At 40.7% G+C, this 12,825-nt stretch overlaps 1 long non-coding RNA gene across 1 annotated transcript; it reads left to right on the forward strand.

Moving 5' to 3' along the window:
* The first annotated feature begins 1,988 nt into the window (after positions 1 to 1,988).
* LOC122966570 lies at positions 1,989 to 8,837 on the forward strand. The gene is made up of 4 exons (XR_006398412.1): positions 1,989 to 1,999; positions 6,445 to 6,450; positions 8,296 to 8,301; positions 8,763 to 8,837. It is a non-coding gene; the product is annotated as an uncharacterized LOC122966570 (long non-coding RNA).
* The last annotated feature ends 3,988 nt before the right edge of the window (positions 8,838 to 12,825 follow it).

Genomic DNA, 12,825 nt, shown 5'->3' on the forward strand with positions numbered 1-12,825 from the left:
AAAGACCAAAGTGAACTTTAACCCACTACATGAAGGTAACCAAAGCAATCAGTTTTCTGGTAGAGATCTTACAGCTTTATTGTGATTCTCTGTCATTTATATACTGCTAAATTGTCAGATGTCAATGTTAAACAAGTCCAAAACCTGAGGTGAACATAGTAAAAATGTCACCTTCAAATCAAACGCCCAGGCTTCAGCCTTCTCTGAACACTCCATTTGCAATGTTACCTCTAGTTCCCCATTGAACTGATGTCAGATCGTTTGCACATGCCTACAAATGGCTATCCATTCTATTGTCTTTGTTTCTAAAGATGTTTCAGGGGTTGTTCGCATTGTCAACTTGCATTTTGGATCAGATTCAGGCTTGTACGGATGTATTTGAGAAGTATATATTTTCAGTAAAGAAGAAGAAAAAGAAGCAAAATCTGACTACTGTTTGTTTACGTAGCCTCAGGACCTGGCCAATCAGAGCATCCTATTTCAGACAGAAATGGAACTGAGGTTGCATAAAGCACCGGCATAAGATAAATAAGGAGGGTTTTTTTACTGTAAATCATGCAAAGATATGCCCAGAATAAAAACGTAGGCTTGGGAATGTGCATGTTATGTCCTCTTTAAGCAAAAGAGGTTTAATGATGCAAACAGGAGTTAATTACGACAAATATTGTGTGCGTGTGTGTGTATGTGTTTGCGTCTGTGTGTATTTGTGTGCATACACTATAGCCGGAGCTGTCAGTGTGGCTATCTGATGTCCTTCCAGAGATTGCAGTTGATCCCAAACAAGAGAAGAGGAGGAGGGCAGGGGGAGGAGCGGGCAGAGGAGGTGGGCAGTGGAAATTTTTCCTGTAGCATAGTCAGCGAAGACAGAAGCAGGAGATTTGCACAAGTCCAAACAAAATAGTGTTTAATGTAAACCCAATGCATTACATTTAGCTGTGTAATTCAGAGTGAAGCATTTGATCTTTGGATGACAGGGAGATAAAGCCAGCAGTCAGAATTTGCTATGACATCCCTCTAATATTTCAATTCATCATGGTGCATGCTGTTGCTTTATAAGATAAGACAAGGGAGAGTATTGTTAAACTCTTAATCATTTAAGCACTCACTATGACAAATGGATGCCTTTTCTTTTAATGATAGCCCTTTGAGATTATGAAAGAATGAAGTTCTAAAAGAGTGCAATGCGGAAAACAGGACAAGCATAGGAAAACATCAGGCAATTTCTCAGTCATCCACTGCGAGCAAGGTCAAAGATCCGGAAAAATCCACATGATTTACAAGGGCAGCTCAGGGAAGGGTCACCGCTGTCTTATCACAGGTCAAAGCAGACTGCACTGCTGTGCCGTGACCGCAGGAGTACACCTTGGCTTCTCCTCCCTCCCTCCATCCTTCCTCTATCGCTTGACCACCTGGCATCAGGCGGCACGCTCCCCTTCCATCTGCTCTTATTCTCAAGCTGAGGAAACACTGAGGGACAGATGGATGGATGAAGGGGTTGGAAAAATAGGAGAGGGAAAAGCAAACAGGTCAGCAATGAAAGCAGCCGAGTATCTTTTATCAGTTTTAGATTTAGAGAAAGCCTGAGCACTACACGATAGCACGCATGATAAAAAAATAAGCAATTATTAACTTTTGTTTAATGCTGACGGAGTAGGAAAAATAATAATTTGAGGGTCCAGTTTAAAGGGAAAGTCTGCCAGTTGTGTTGCAACAGCTTTGCTCTTCATGTCCAAATGCGACTGACCTAAATTCCATTTGATCAATATTATTAGAGAAATCCTATCTCCTGCATACGTGACAAATCTCAAAAGAACATGTTGAAGCAAGCAGTCTCACCAACATATTGATTGGCTATGGCTTTTCTTATTGATTCAGATTAAAGCGCCCTTCCTATCTGACGTCCATCTGTCATTTTTTATGATTCAATCAAAGGAAGTGGCTTTTCATTTTGATATGTTGAGGTCTTGACCATCATGTTTGTGCTGTGCAGATTAATGAAGTGGTCCTGAAAGAGCCTGCTGATGGGACTGCATTGCTGTAATTGAACATCATATATATAAACTGAACATAAGACATTCAATCAATGTGTGTTTTTGTGTGTTTGCGTTATGTTGTCAGACATATGGTGCATAATTGATGTTTGCTTTGTGAATGGGTAATGGCTGGTGCAGTACATGAGGCTGATGTAACAGCGCTTTGAAGGGAACAACATGTACTGACAATTGTTTACCATAATCATTCAGTGGATGTCAAAACAGACTGTGTGTGTGTGTGTGTGTGTCCGCGTTCGTGTGTATCACCACCAGGCTGAATGAGAATGAGAGTGTTACTGCCTGTCTCTGATGTCAGAGACACAACCTGGCAATTTAATGTCTCAATTAATATGCGCAGCTCAAGTGATCTGTGCTCTGCGATGGTTTCTTGCTCCTTACTTTCATATTTCCCAGCAGCCATAGAAATGTAAATCAACTTAGGTGTAAATACGTACACAGGCCACACATCAAGGGATTTAGAATTCACATCTTTGAATGGATTGTCAGAGGTTCAATTTGTCACGTTTGTTGGATGATCAAAAGATAACAGGATCCAAATAGCAAAAGAGAAATAGAGAAAAGGCTTTCTAACTTTGTTTTTTGCATAATGAATTCATGTAGTGCAGCCTGTTTGGCTTCACCTATGCAAGCCCCAATGTTAGCATAGCACTCTAATTGAGTGCAGAGGGGAGAGGCCAGGTCGGGCCATTTAATGTAAAACATGAGCTTTCTACTGAGGACACACAAGGCTCATATTTTGCCTTCAGTCTCAGTAAAACGGCATGCTACAGTCTGTTCAACATTCACAAGGCTTCCTACTGCAAATTGTCTTAGAACCAGCAAACTCCCCCTGTGCAGGACTCTGCAGTCCCTCACTGGATGACTATGAGACGCCTCACAGCAATTTATAAAGCCAGAAGCGACTGCTCTTGCCTTCTCTCTGGTCTTAAGATTTTCATGAGATTCTTTCCACTCATAGTTTTGCAAAGCCAGATGTGATTGTGCTGCTTTGTAAGATGAACACATGTCAGGAGACACCTAGTTATTGTAATGGTCATGGTGTTTTAATGTGTATCAGTGTGTGTATGTGTCATCTTCGGTTGACTGGTATGTTTGTTTTTGTGTTGTGACACCTTTAGTGATATGTGGTCATCCACTTGGTGTTTTGAACAGTCTTTCTCAGTGATTACTTGGCAACAATGATACCACAGTGCTGCTTTGATTCACTTTAGTGCAGCAGCTTCCCAAACCCCAAACAAACAACATGCACTGTTTAGCTGAGACATCACAGTAAATAATTGAACACCAAAACGCTACAATATCTACACGCTACAACTATACAAAAAACATGACTGCTCTATTACAGACTAGAGCAAGAGAAGAGAAGAACTACTGAAGTGACGATTATGCTCAACTTGAGAAAAACATTTCGCCAGAAGATGCTCATGCAGCTGGATTGGGAGAATCACAGGGGAAGCATGATAGGGTCAGAAGAAGCATCCAAAAACCAGGAGACTGTTGCTAGATCAATTAGAGTCGAATCAAAAACACACAGGAGCCTGTTTTATCTAATATCACAGTCAATAAGAGGACGACGGCCAGCCTGACTGGATGCTGGACACGTGGCATTGGACTGTTTCCTCCCTTTCCTGAGTATCCCGCAGCATGACCGCACCAGGTGGCGAGTCCAGGTAGGTGGACACTCGAGAGGTAGCAGTTCTTTGGCACAATGCACACTGAATGCAGCTGTCAAAGCATTTATATACTGCTGCTGGATCAGTGACAAGTGATTTATATGAATCCACTATGACCTTCCTGCAGCATTAAAGTGATTGTCACTGTGACATTTATACATTAACATCATCTGCTTAAATGTAAAAGCCTATGAACTATACTAGTAACCTTAATAAAGATACCTACCAAGCACATGTTTGGATAACTGTGTAAACCCATCACCAAACTATGGGAGACATGAATAGCCAGAAATACATACAACATGGAAAACTCGCATTCATACATCATTTGCAAACAAGGGCTCAAAGCTTAAAATTTCCGTTCATGTTCACTGGTGACAAAAAATTGAAACTGAAGTTGCAGCATGGAGCTGTATCACTTAAACAGGATTTCTCATTTATAAAGTTGTACATGTCTAAATATAATGATACGGTCTATAGTCACTATATGTTTAGTCTCTAAATTTTTACCTTCCACAATACACTAAACTCCAATAGGAGTAAATGCAGTAAAGGCAGAGTGATGGGCTTGCCAGAGGTGAACCAGTGGACATATATTACACTCCCTATGCTCTCTGCACTCCAACTCTGATTCATATTGGTGCCATAAAGTACAGAGCGAGGGCACTTTCAGACAGGGGTGGCATAAATCCCTGACTGTACAGAGCTGATGAAAATAAAAGCTGCTGCTCACTACAATCCATTTCTAAATACTCAGAACAGGCTCTTTTTTTTGTTTTGTTTTGTTTTTTTGCTGTTTTTTTCTTTTGAGCTACAACAGCGACTGAGTTTCAGGCCCTATTTAATCTGCATTGTCTGTTTTTATACACAGCGTATATCCAAGTAGAGTCCAATGCTTGTTCCATACTGATGCAAAGCAAACATGGTGACCTTCATAGTATTAGGGCGTGTCCATCCAATCTTTCAGTCTCCCCTGAGACCGTCATAAAGCACACACTGCTCTGACACCTCAGGGTGCGGGGTGCAGGACCGAGAGTTATGATGTGCTGTAAAGGAAAAAAAAAAAAGATCTAAACATGACTGACTGTGCAGTGAGCAGACTGTGTATGTTTATGTTATATTTCATGCAGGCTTCACCCTCTTACAATGCTCTATAGTCTCCAGCTGCTGACCCCCACATCTGTGTGCACTGAAATTTCCACTTGAGATGGCAGATGTCAGTTAAAATCATGTGTTACAATATATCGCAATAATACACTCCATGGTGTCCCAATATTGAAAACTATGGTCACATCTACCTCTTTTTCAAGTCTTAGCACATCTATTTGTGCATTAGTGCATGACAGGACACACTCTATTTAATGTGCACCTTTCAAATGAGGTACTCCAGCAGTTAATGTAAGAGAAGCCATTTCTTAAGTCAAACATGCTATTTTAGGGAGAGTAAGATAGGATGTACTTTCTCTGTCAAGATATCTGACAAATGTTTACCCAGCAAAGTCAGTCAAATTTTAATCAGTTTTGCTAATGTTTGCACTGCGCTTAGCGTCAGTCAGAGTGCATAAAATGATCTGTGTTTAGATTAGAAGGGACAGCGTCAGCAAAGTGGTAAAACCTGATAGCAAATATACTCTGAAAAAAAATCCCTGGCCTTGATCTTGACACGTTGTGGTTACAGCATCACACTGTACATTATTAGTTTGTTAATATAGTCATTTTTAATTATTAATTCTGTTTTAGTGCACCCAGAACCTCAAATTTAGCCTATTTGTAAATTCATATCTGCAGTAGCTCTGTGTGAAAATATAAGGCAAATCCCAACCTTTGTGTTGCTGAATATTAATAATGCACAGATGTCTCTGGGCACAATGTTTTTCCCAGACACTTTTAAGCTAACCTAGTTAGAAGCCTGATATGTTGGCCACATACTATAATTTCCCAAAGACATAATATGATGCAAGAAATCCCTCATGCATGTTTTTACCCCTTTCTTTCTATCGACTATTCAGGGTAGTTACTCACGAGCAGAGAGGCTTATTTTGGATCAGTGCTTGGTTTCTTAAGCACCAACAAGCAGGCATACTTGCAGCTAATATGGCAGAATTAAGAGTGCAACCTGGTCATGGCATTTACTGATGCGGTGGCCTGCCTCCGCTTCATGTTTACCATGTCAACACAGCACATAACAGAAGACTGTCTGCAGGAAAGAAAATAAGTAAACAGGGCTGCAGAAGCAAATGTTGTTCATGGTGATTAATCAAGTTATTTTATTGAAAATGTCAAATGCTTTTTTGTGTGTACAGTTTATTTCAGATGGATGGTTGTGACTTTGAAGCATTACATTTGCAGTATTTGTCTTTCATCCAATTTGTTAATTGCTGATGACATTATTTGTGCATTATTTTCCTGTCACCTCTCAGAGCTGCTGCCTGTCAAGAGTAAAATATGACCTTACAGTAAGCATAAAGAGGGAAAAGAGAGTGAGAGTGTTTCTCAAAGTGTATCCCATTCTCCACTGCATTCCACAAGTTCACTTCCATGGCGTGAATATTTGCTTTTTTTGAGAGCCAAGGCAGCCTGAAGCTTTCCCTTAAAAGGTTTATAGTGTCCAAAAAGGAAATTAGAAGAGTATGAAGGAAGACTCTGAGAAAAGGGGAAACAGTAAGTGAGGGAAGGGGATGACAGAAAAGAGAGATTGACATATATAGGAGAAATAGAGATCTGTTGACGAAAATAGCAATGGAGACCAGAATAGTATGATGTTGAAAAGAAGAGAGGGTGAGACAGAAGTGATTTGGGGAAGAAAGAAGGAGGATAGAAGCAAAGTGAAGACAAAGAAAGAGAGAATTAAAGATGATGCAGCTGTCAGAGAGAGAGCCACCACTCTCTCTGCTGTTGATTAGTTCTCAAGCACCCTGGCACACTGCTAATCTGAGGACGGATAGAGCTTAGTTAGTCGTTAATAGCTCTGCTGACGCCTCCCCATGTGTAGTGACCCGACACATTCACAGGTCAAACTATCGGCCAACAGATGATCCACAACAACATTGCAATCCTTACAAATTAACCAGAGAGGTCTTATTATAGGGCTGATAATATTTCAGTGTTCTGCAAACATGCCTGACCTGCAATCCTCTGCAATCAAAGGCGTTTTTTTCCTCTTCATCTCCTGTTTTTCTCTCCCTCATCCTCTTCTATTCTCTGTCATTTCAATTCAGTTCATTTCTCAAATCCACATACAGCCTTACAAGAAGCAGACAGACTTTTGCCTGGCTGAAGCAGCCTCTAGTCAATATTTTGACAGCATTTCATGTTTCACAAAATCTGTTGGATATAAATTGATAAAGCTCCAGGTATGTAATGATGTTGGGGTTGGTTTGACGAGCTGCAAAAATCAGGAATGCTTTCTGATATCAAAGAATTTCTGCAGAGTTGGAGAGAATGATGATCATTTCGGGTGCTCTGTGACCTACACCATGTGCCCTTCATGAATTTTAATGGCCCCTTTTACGTATCAGAAATATTGACATGAAGAGTCAATACTGAATGAAAAATTTATGGACAGAAGTGTTGAGATGCAGTGCCCTCGTTTCAGGTGCAGAATGACAGGGTTCAATCAGAACCAACTTGTTTCTCAACTTGGGGGGTGACCACTGAAGGTCAGATGCTGTTAGGATTTCTTCGATCCTGAAGGAACTGAGCACCGCTGGGTAATGATTTTCTCACTGTGGGAATAGATATTCAGTACTACTTCATCAAGAGAGAGGCTACTCATTTTGTAGGCCCTCCAGGGTCCTACAGAACAGCAACCTTTTACATGCAAGAGGCAACTGAATTTGCGTGATCCTTTTAACTGTGATCAAGATGTTCACTGGGAATGATTATGAAGTAAGGTTCAAATCTAAATCTAAAATCTAAATCTAAATTACCATGGTATCCTTTTTGAAATAGTCAGCAGTAATGTAGAATGATTTGTAATAAATGAGCCAAAACACTGATGGCCCCCTTTAGAAGGAGAAATGCTTGCTTGCAAATTCTGACAAACAAGCTGTGAAAGACAATATGACCTCACTGAGCAAAAGCTTATGAACTAGTTATCTGAAACAGTACACATACAGTATTGATATATGAGCCTGTCCTCCCAAGAAAAACGACACTATGGCTACATTCACATAGAAAGCCTAGGTGCTTAATTTGGATTGATTGATCAGATCCTTTTTTTTTTGTTTGGCTGTTCACATTATTTTTTAACTGTGGCCAATATCAGATTCCAGTGTGAACTGGTCACGGGATTCATTCAAGGTCATAGTGGATTCATATAAATCACGAACTGGTGAACTGACCCGCAAAGATGTCACCCGCAGCACGCTGTTGTGAGGAAGTAAACATGGAGGCCACTGAAGTCAGCATTTACGGTTTCATTTATAAGTTGATGTGCAGTGGAAGCTGGCGAATTTGTGTGCAGATGATAACGAGATGATCGCTGTCCCTCCATCGCAGCTATCTTCCATGTTTGTATTCACGGAATGATTCCCAACAGTGCAGAATTGTGACGAATGTCGATCTAGAGTGACGTAAAAATTGTGTGACTTCCAATATGACTGTTCAGACTGAGGTTGTGTTGCAAAAAAATCAGACCTGTATCTGTTTTAGGACCACATATGAAGTTAGTTTTGGGCCATTTTTTCCTGCAGTCACCAAAAACGACCTATAGTTACATTTGAGTGACGGACATGATCTAGTGGCCATAGTAATTGTGACCCAGAGCAGTGGCGCAATTCAGATGACGTCTGTATAAGGTGGCAAATTTCCATATTCAGAGGTGGCTGGTTAGATCCTAACTTGTGAAAAGTAGACTTTGGACTGTGCTGCAGGATACTGCTGCTTCACTTCCTGTTTCCAACCACAAGTGTCACATTTCTTACAGTTCCCATGGTAAGAAAAAACTGTAACCTACAATTGTCATGGTGCTTCTTGCCATGATGATGAAGGTTGCCTAAGGAAGTAGTAACTTTAACCCACACCTTGTTTCAAGTGATCATTTAAACCCAAACCACGATCTTTCCCAAACCCTAACCGAGTGTTGTTTGTGCCTAAACCTAACCAGACCTTAACCATAGTGTTTTAACACCATAAAACATCATTATTTTCAACAGTGATTTGTAACAGTTTTGGAAAGCACAGACAAATTATGTTGTCCTGCTGATTAATGATGATAGAGGTGGCATATTAGAAAATGCTCTTATGGGTAATTCTGGAGTGCATGGTTATACGGCCTATTTGATCATTTAATTTGTAGGACTTGTTGTAATATACAGTACTGCTGTGTGTTTCTGCATAAAAAGGCATTGGAAACAATTGCAGCAGGGCAACGTTGTTAAAACTTATCCAGTCGATGTTAAAGTCATGTGTGAGTGCTGTTAGACTGTTTGCTCATTATATAAAGTTCTCTGCCACACTTTCTATAAGCTCACAAAAGGTAAATTGAACAATTCCTTTGCTCTCTCCCCCTCCTTTATACCTCTCCCCTGTACATACACAAAAATAACTCCCAGTGCTCCTTACTCCCCTTGTATAAGCTTGAGCTAGCTTTGGTAGCAGAAAGCGTCAAGCTGACCTCAATCCCCTCCCACTGTGGGTCACTGTCTTGCCTTGCAGAGCGGCTCTCTGGCTGTCACACGAAGCAGCAATCCGGCATATTCTTAGCCCTGCAGCTAGCTGGTTCCCATGGCCTGGGGCGATTAGAGTTGCTATTCATACCCAACCAAAGCTACTCTCTCAAGCTCTCTGTCTCCTCAGCTGCTCTCCTCAAGGATGTGACTGGTTGAATGCTCTGGCTGGCAAAATCTACTTCAGCTAAGCAGCTGATCAGCACGCCTCTCTCAGAAAAGTGTGTGTCCATGTATGCATGTGCACTAATCACGTACAACCTAACCAACATCAAGAGTCAGTGGCCATCCAACATGCTCACAGGAAGAGTAAATAAAGCCAGCCAGTTCTGCGCCAAACTCTCAACAACACATTATCGCTTTAGTTGCATCATTGTAACTCCTGCATCTTCACAGTGAGAGAGGCGTTTCTCATCCATCTCATCAACAAACACTTTGGCTTCTGCTTCCCACAGATCTGGCATTAAAAATTCAGATAGCTGAACCTTCCTCTCTCCCACTTCTGATACTTCACAGTAGCCACCTCTGAGTCTGAGCAGTCAAAAACAATCTTTTACCATGGGAATTAATTAAGACAGCCTAAATCTAGAGTGGAGTCTTTTAAAACATACAGTGCAGAATGACAAAGGCTGGAAAAGAGGCAAGGATGAGTACTGGAATGTTTAAGTATGTGAGAATACACAAAGCACGAGGTCGCAGAGACTTAGAGAAATACAGAGAGAGACTCAAAGTGGATGTAGATGGATGGGGGAAGAGAGAAAGAAATAGTTTCCTTTGGTGGTGAGCCAAACCTCTTTTTTTGTTCTACTTTCACCAAAGGTTTTGGCATCATTAAACTCATTCAAAAGTCTTGATCATCAGCAGACGATGAAAAAACCTATGATGACGTGTTATCATGTTATCTGCTATATACAGGCAGACTTGAAATGTTAAAGGTTGTTTGTTTGTTTGTTTGTTGATTGTGAGGCTTGAGAAAAGAGTTGTCAACCATTTGGCGTAGGGCCTGAAATGCTCCGCAGCCACACAATTAGTTTTTTAGCTGGGTTCACGGGAAAGCTTTGCTCCATAACAAATCAAGTTTACACAACCAGATAGAGATAAAGCTTATAGTGACATAACAAACCTGCCGTGATTGCCTAGAAACAGACCAAGCACACACAAACATGCACACAGATTTCAACACAACGCTTGTCTATGTAAAGGTCATCTCTTGATTTCTAAAATGATAATGGCTTTGATATCATCACACAGGTGAAGATAGAGCAGGATACTGAAGCACTGTAGTGCAGTAAATCAACTGGAGCGATATCTGTGTATTGTGAGAGAAAGAAATTACTGTTATAAAAAACTAAAATCACTGTTTCAGCATCAAGAGGAGTAGTCACTTGAAGCCCCAAAGAAAGTTAGAAATGTGTCAATATAAGTGAATGGTGCCCACATTCCGAGAAAGCTTAAAGTGTAAAATGTCCCTCGTGCTTGGCAGCGTTCCCTACACCTCAGTGCTCAAGACGTTTCACAAACATTGGCATTTTCACACCCAGCCAGCTTTCCTTCACTAAAAGGGCATTGTGCACCATGCCAGCAGGACACAGGAGGAATGGGAAACACTTAAAACCCCGACAGGGAGAAAGGAGGGACAAAATACTGATGACCCCACTGTGTAAGAAAACAGTCATCTAAATGGAGCCTGCGTAGAGAAGCATTTATTGGAAATATATACAGTTTACAATAGATTTAAGAAAAAAGGTCATCAGATCAGACTGAACAGATGTTAGAAATTTCATTAGCTTTGATAACTTCCAAGTTCCTGGCTGTGAGCACGGCGCATTTTGCACACAAAAATTCAAATGTTTATCGGCTCCACAGATATTGTATCTATTAGTCTGATATCACATTTCACGCATCTTATTTCAGTCTATCTTCACCAGTTTCATACATGTTAGCTGCATGGCTCTAGCAATGGCAATGTCGGTCTCAACAACCTTTACATGGATTGCAATGAAAGTATGTACAGTCATTCATGGTCCCCAGAAGATGAATCTGACTGACTTTGAGATCTGCTGTAATTTCCGCAAGTGCCAGCAGTAGGTTGACATTTTTGTCTTTTTGTGAAATATCTCAACAATTATTGGATGTCTGCCATGAAATTTGGTACATACATATATCCATGATGCCAAATAGATTAATCCTACAGACTTTGGTGATCTTTAGGCTTTGGCTTGTCCTCCAGTGCCACCAGCAATTTTTTGCTTATCGAGTGAAATATATAAACATCTCCTGGATGGATTAGCACAAAATTTGGTACAGGTATCCATGATCCCCAGAGGATGAACCCTACTGACTTTGGTGACCCCCTGACTTTTCCTCTTGCATCCCCATTAACAGGTTGACATTTGTAGTTTTGAGTGAAATGTCTCTACAACTATTGAATGGATGAATACATATTAATTTTAGTGATCCATTGTGAATATGTTGGTATCCCTATACTTGCAAAACATTCATCTAAAAAAGCCATATAGACTCAGTGATCTTCCGGTATGGCTATAGACTCTTAATCATGTTCAAAATAGAAATGAAACTGAATCCGAAACAGCCCAACTCCAGATCTGTCACCATCCTGTATTGATTTTCAATCTATCATTAATCTATTTCTTGCAATCCTATTATGTGCACCCTGCACCCTCGTAAAGACCAAGGCAATATGTCACATAAAAAAGGGAGGCTTGTGCACTCAAAAATGGTATTCTCCACTCCTGCTAAGATGTACTAGTTTTTCACCTTAGCCTGTCATGAAAGAGACTGATGTTCCTGCGAGGAGTCCCAGAGGTCAGGTAGCCATGTTCAACTGCTGCAGCCCAACCTTGGCAGATACATTAGTAAATTTAATTCCCATCTGCCCTGCTGTATGTCTTTTTGTTGTGCAGTTCTGTGTGCAGTGTCCAGTAAATGCCAAGAAGCTGTGCTTATTCCTGCTGTATTTCATACGCCTAAGAAAGAAAGGCAAAGAGAGAGCAAGGATTAATTTAGTTTGACATGCATGACATACAGATTCACATCCCCGAAGGCAAAGTTTGTAAATTGGAGTTTCCAAGAGACTGCATCTCAAAATTGTAACTTTGAAAAGAGTTGCGTGTGAAAGAGCAAAAAAACACAAACCTTTAAATTCCTTTGAGTTGTTTTTGTGGGAACATCAACAACATATACAGAAAAAGATTTTGCCCTTCCAAGTAATTCAGATACAGAGACAAGAAGGAACAGGGAAAGAGGGCTGAGTGAGAGAGGTAAAACAGAGAAATGGGGAGAGTGGAGAGAGAGAATGAAAATACCTAAAGTGAAGGAGAAAATGACGAAAAAAGCGATACAGTAGAAGATAGACGGGAGGTGCAGTAGAGTAGGCCTACATTGTGAGTGACTACCTCAGGCCATGAG

The sequence above is a fragment of the Thunnus albacares genome, chromosome 17, assembly GCF_914725855.1.
Source record: "Thunnus albacares chromosome 17, fThuAlb1.1, whole genome shotgun sequence".
Classification (NCBI taxonomy): domain Eukaryota; kingdom Metazoa; phylum Chordata; class Actinopteri; order Scombriformes; family Scombridae; genus Thunnus; species Thunnus albacares.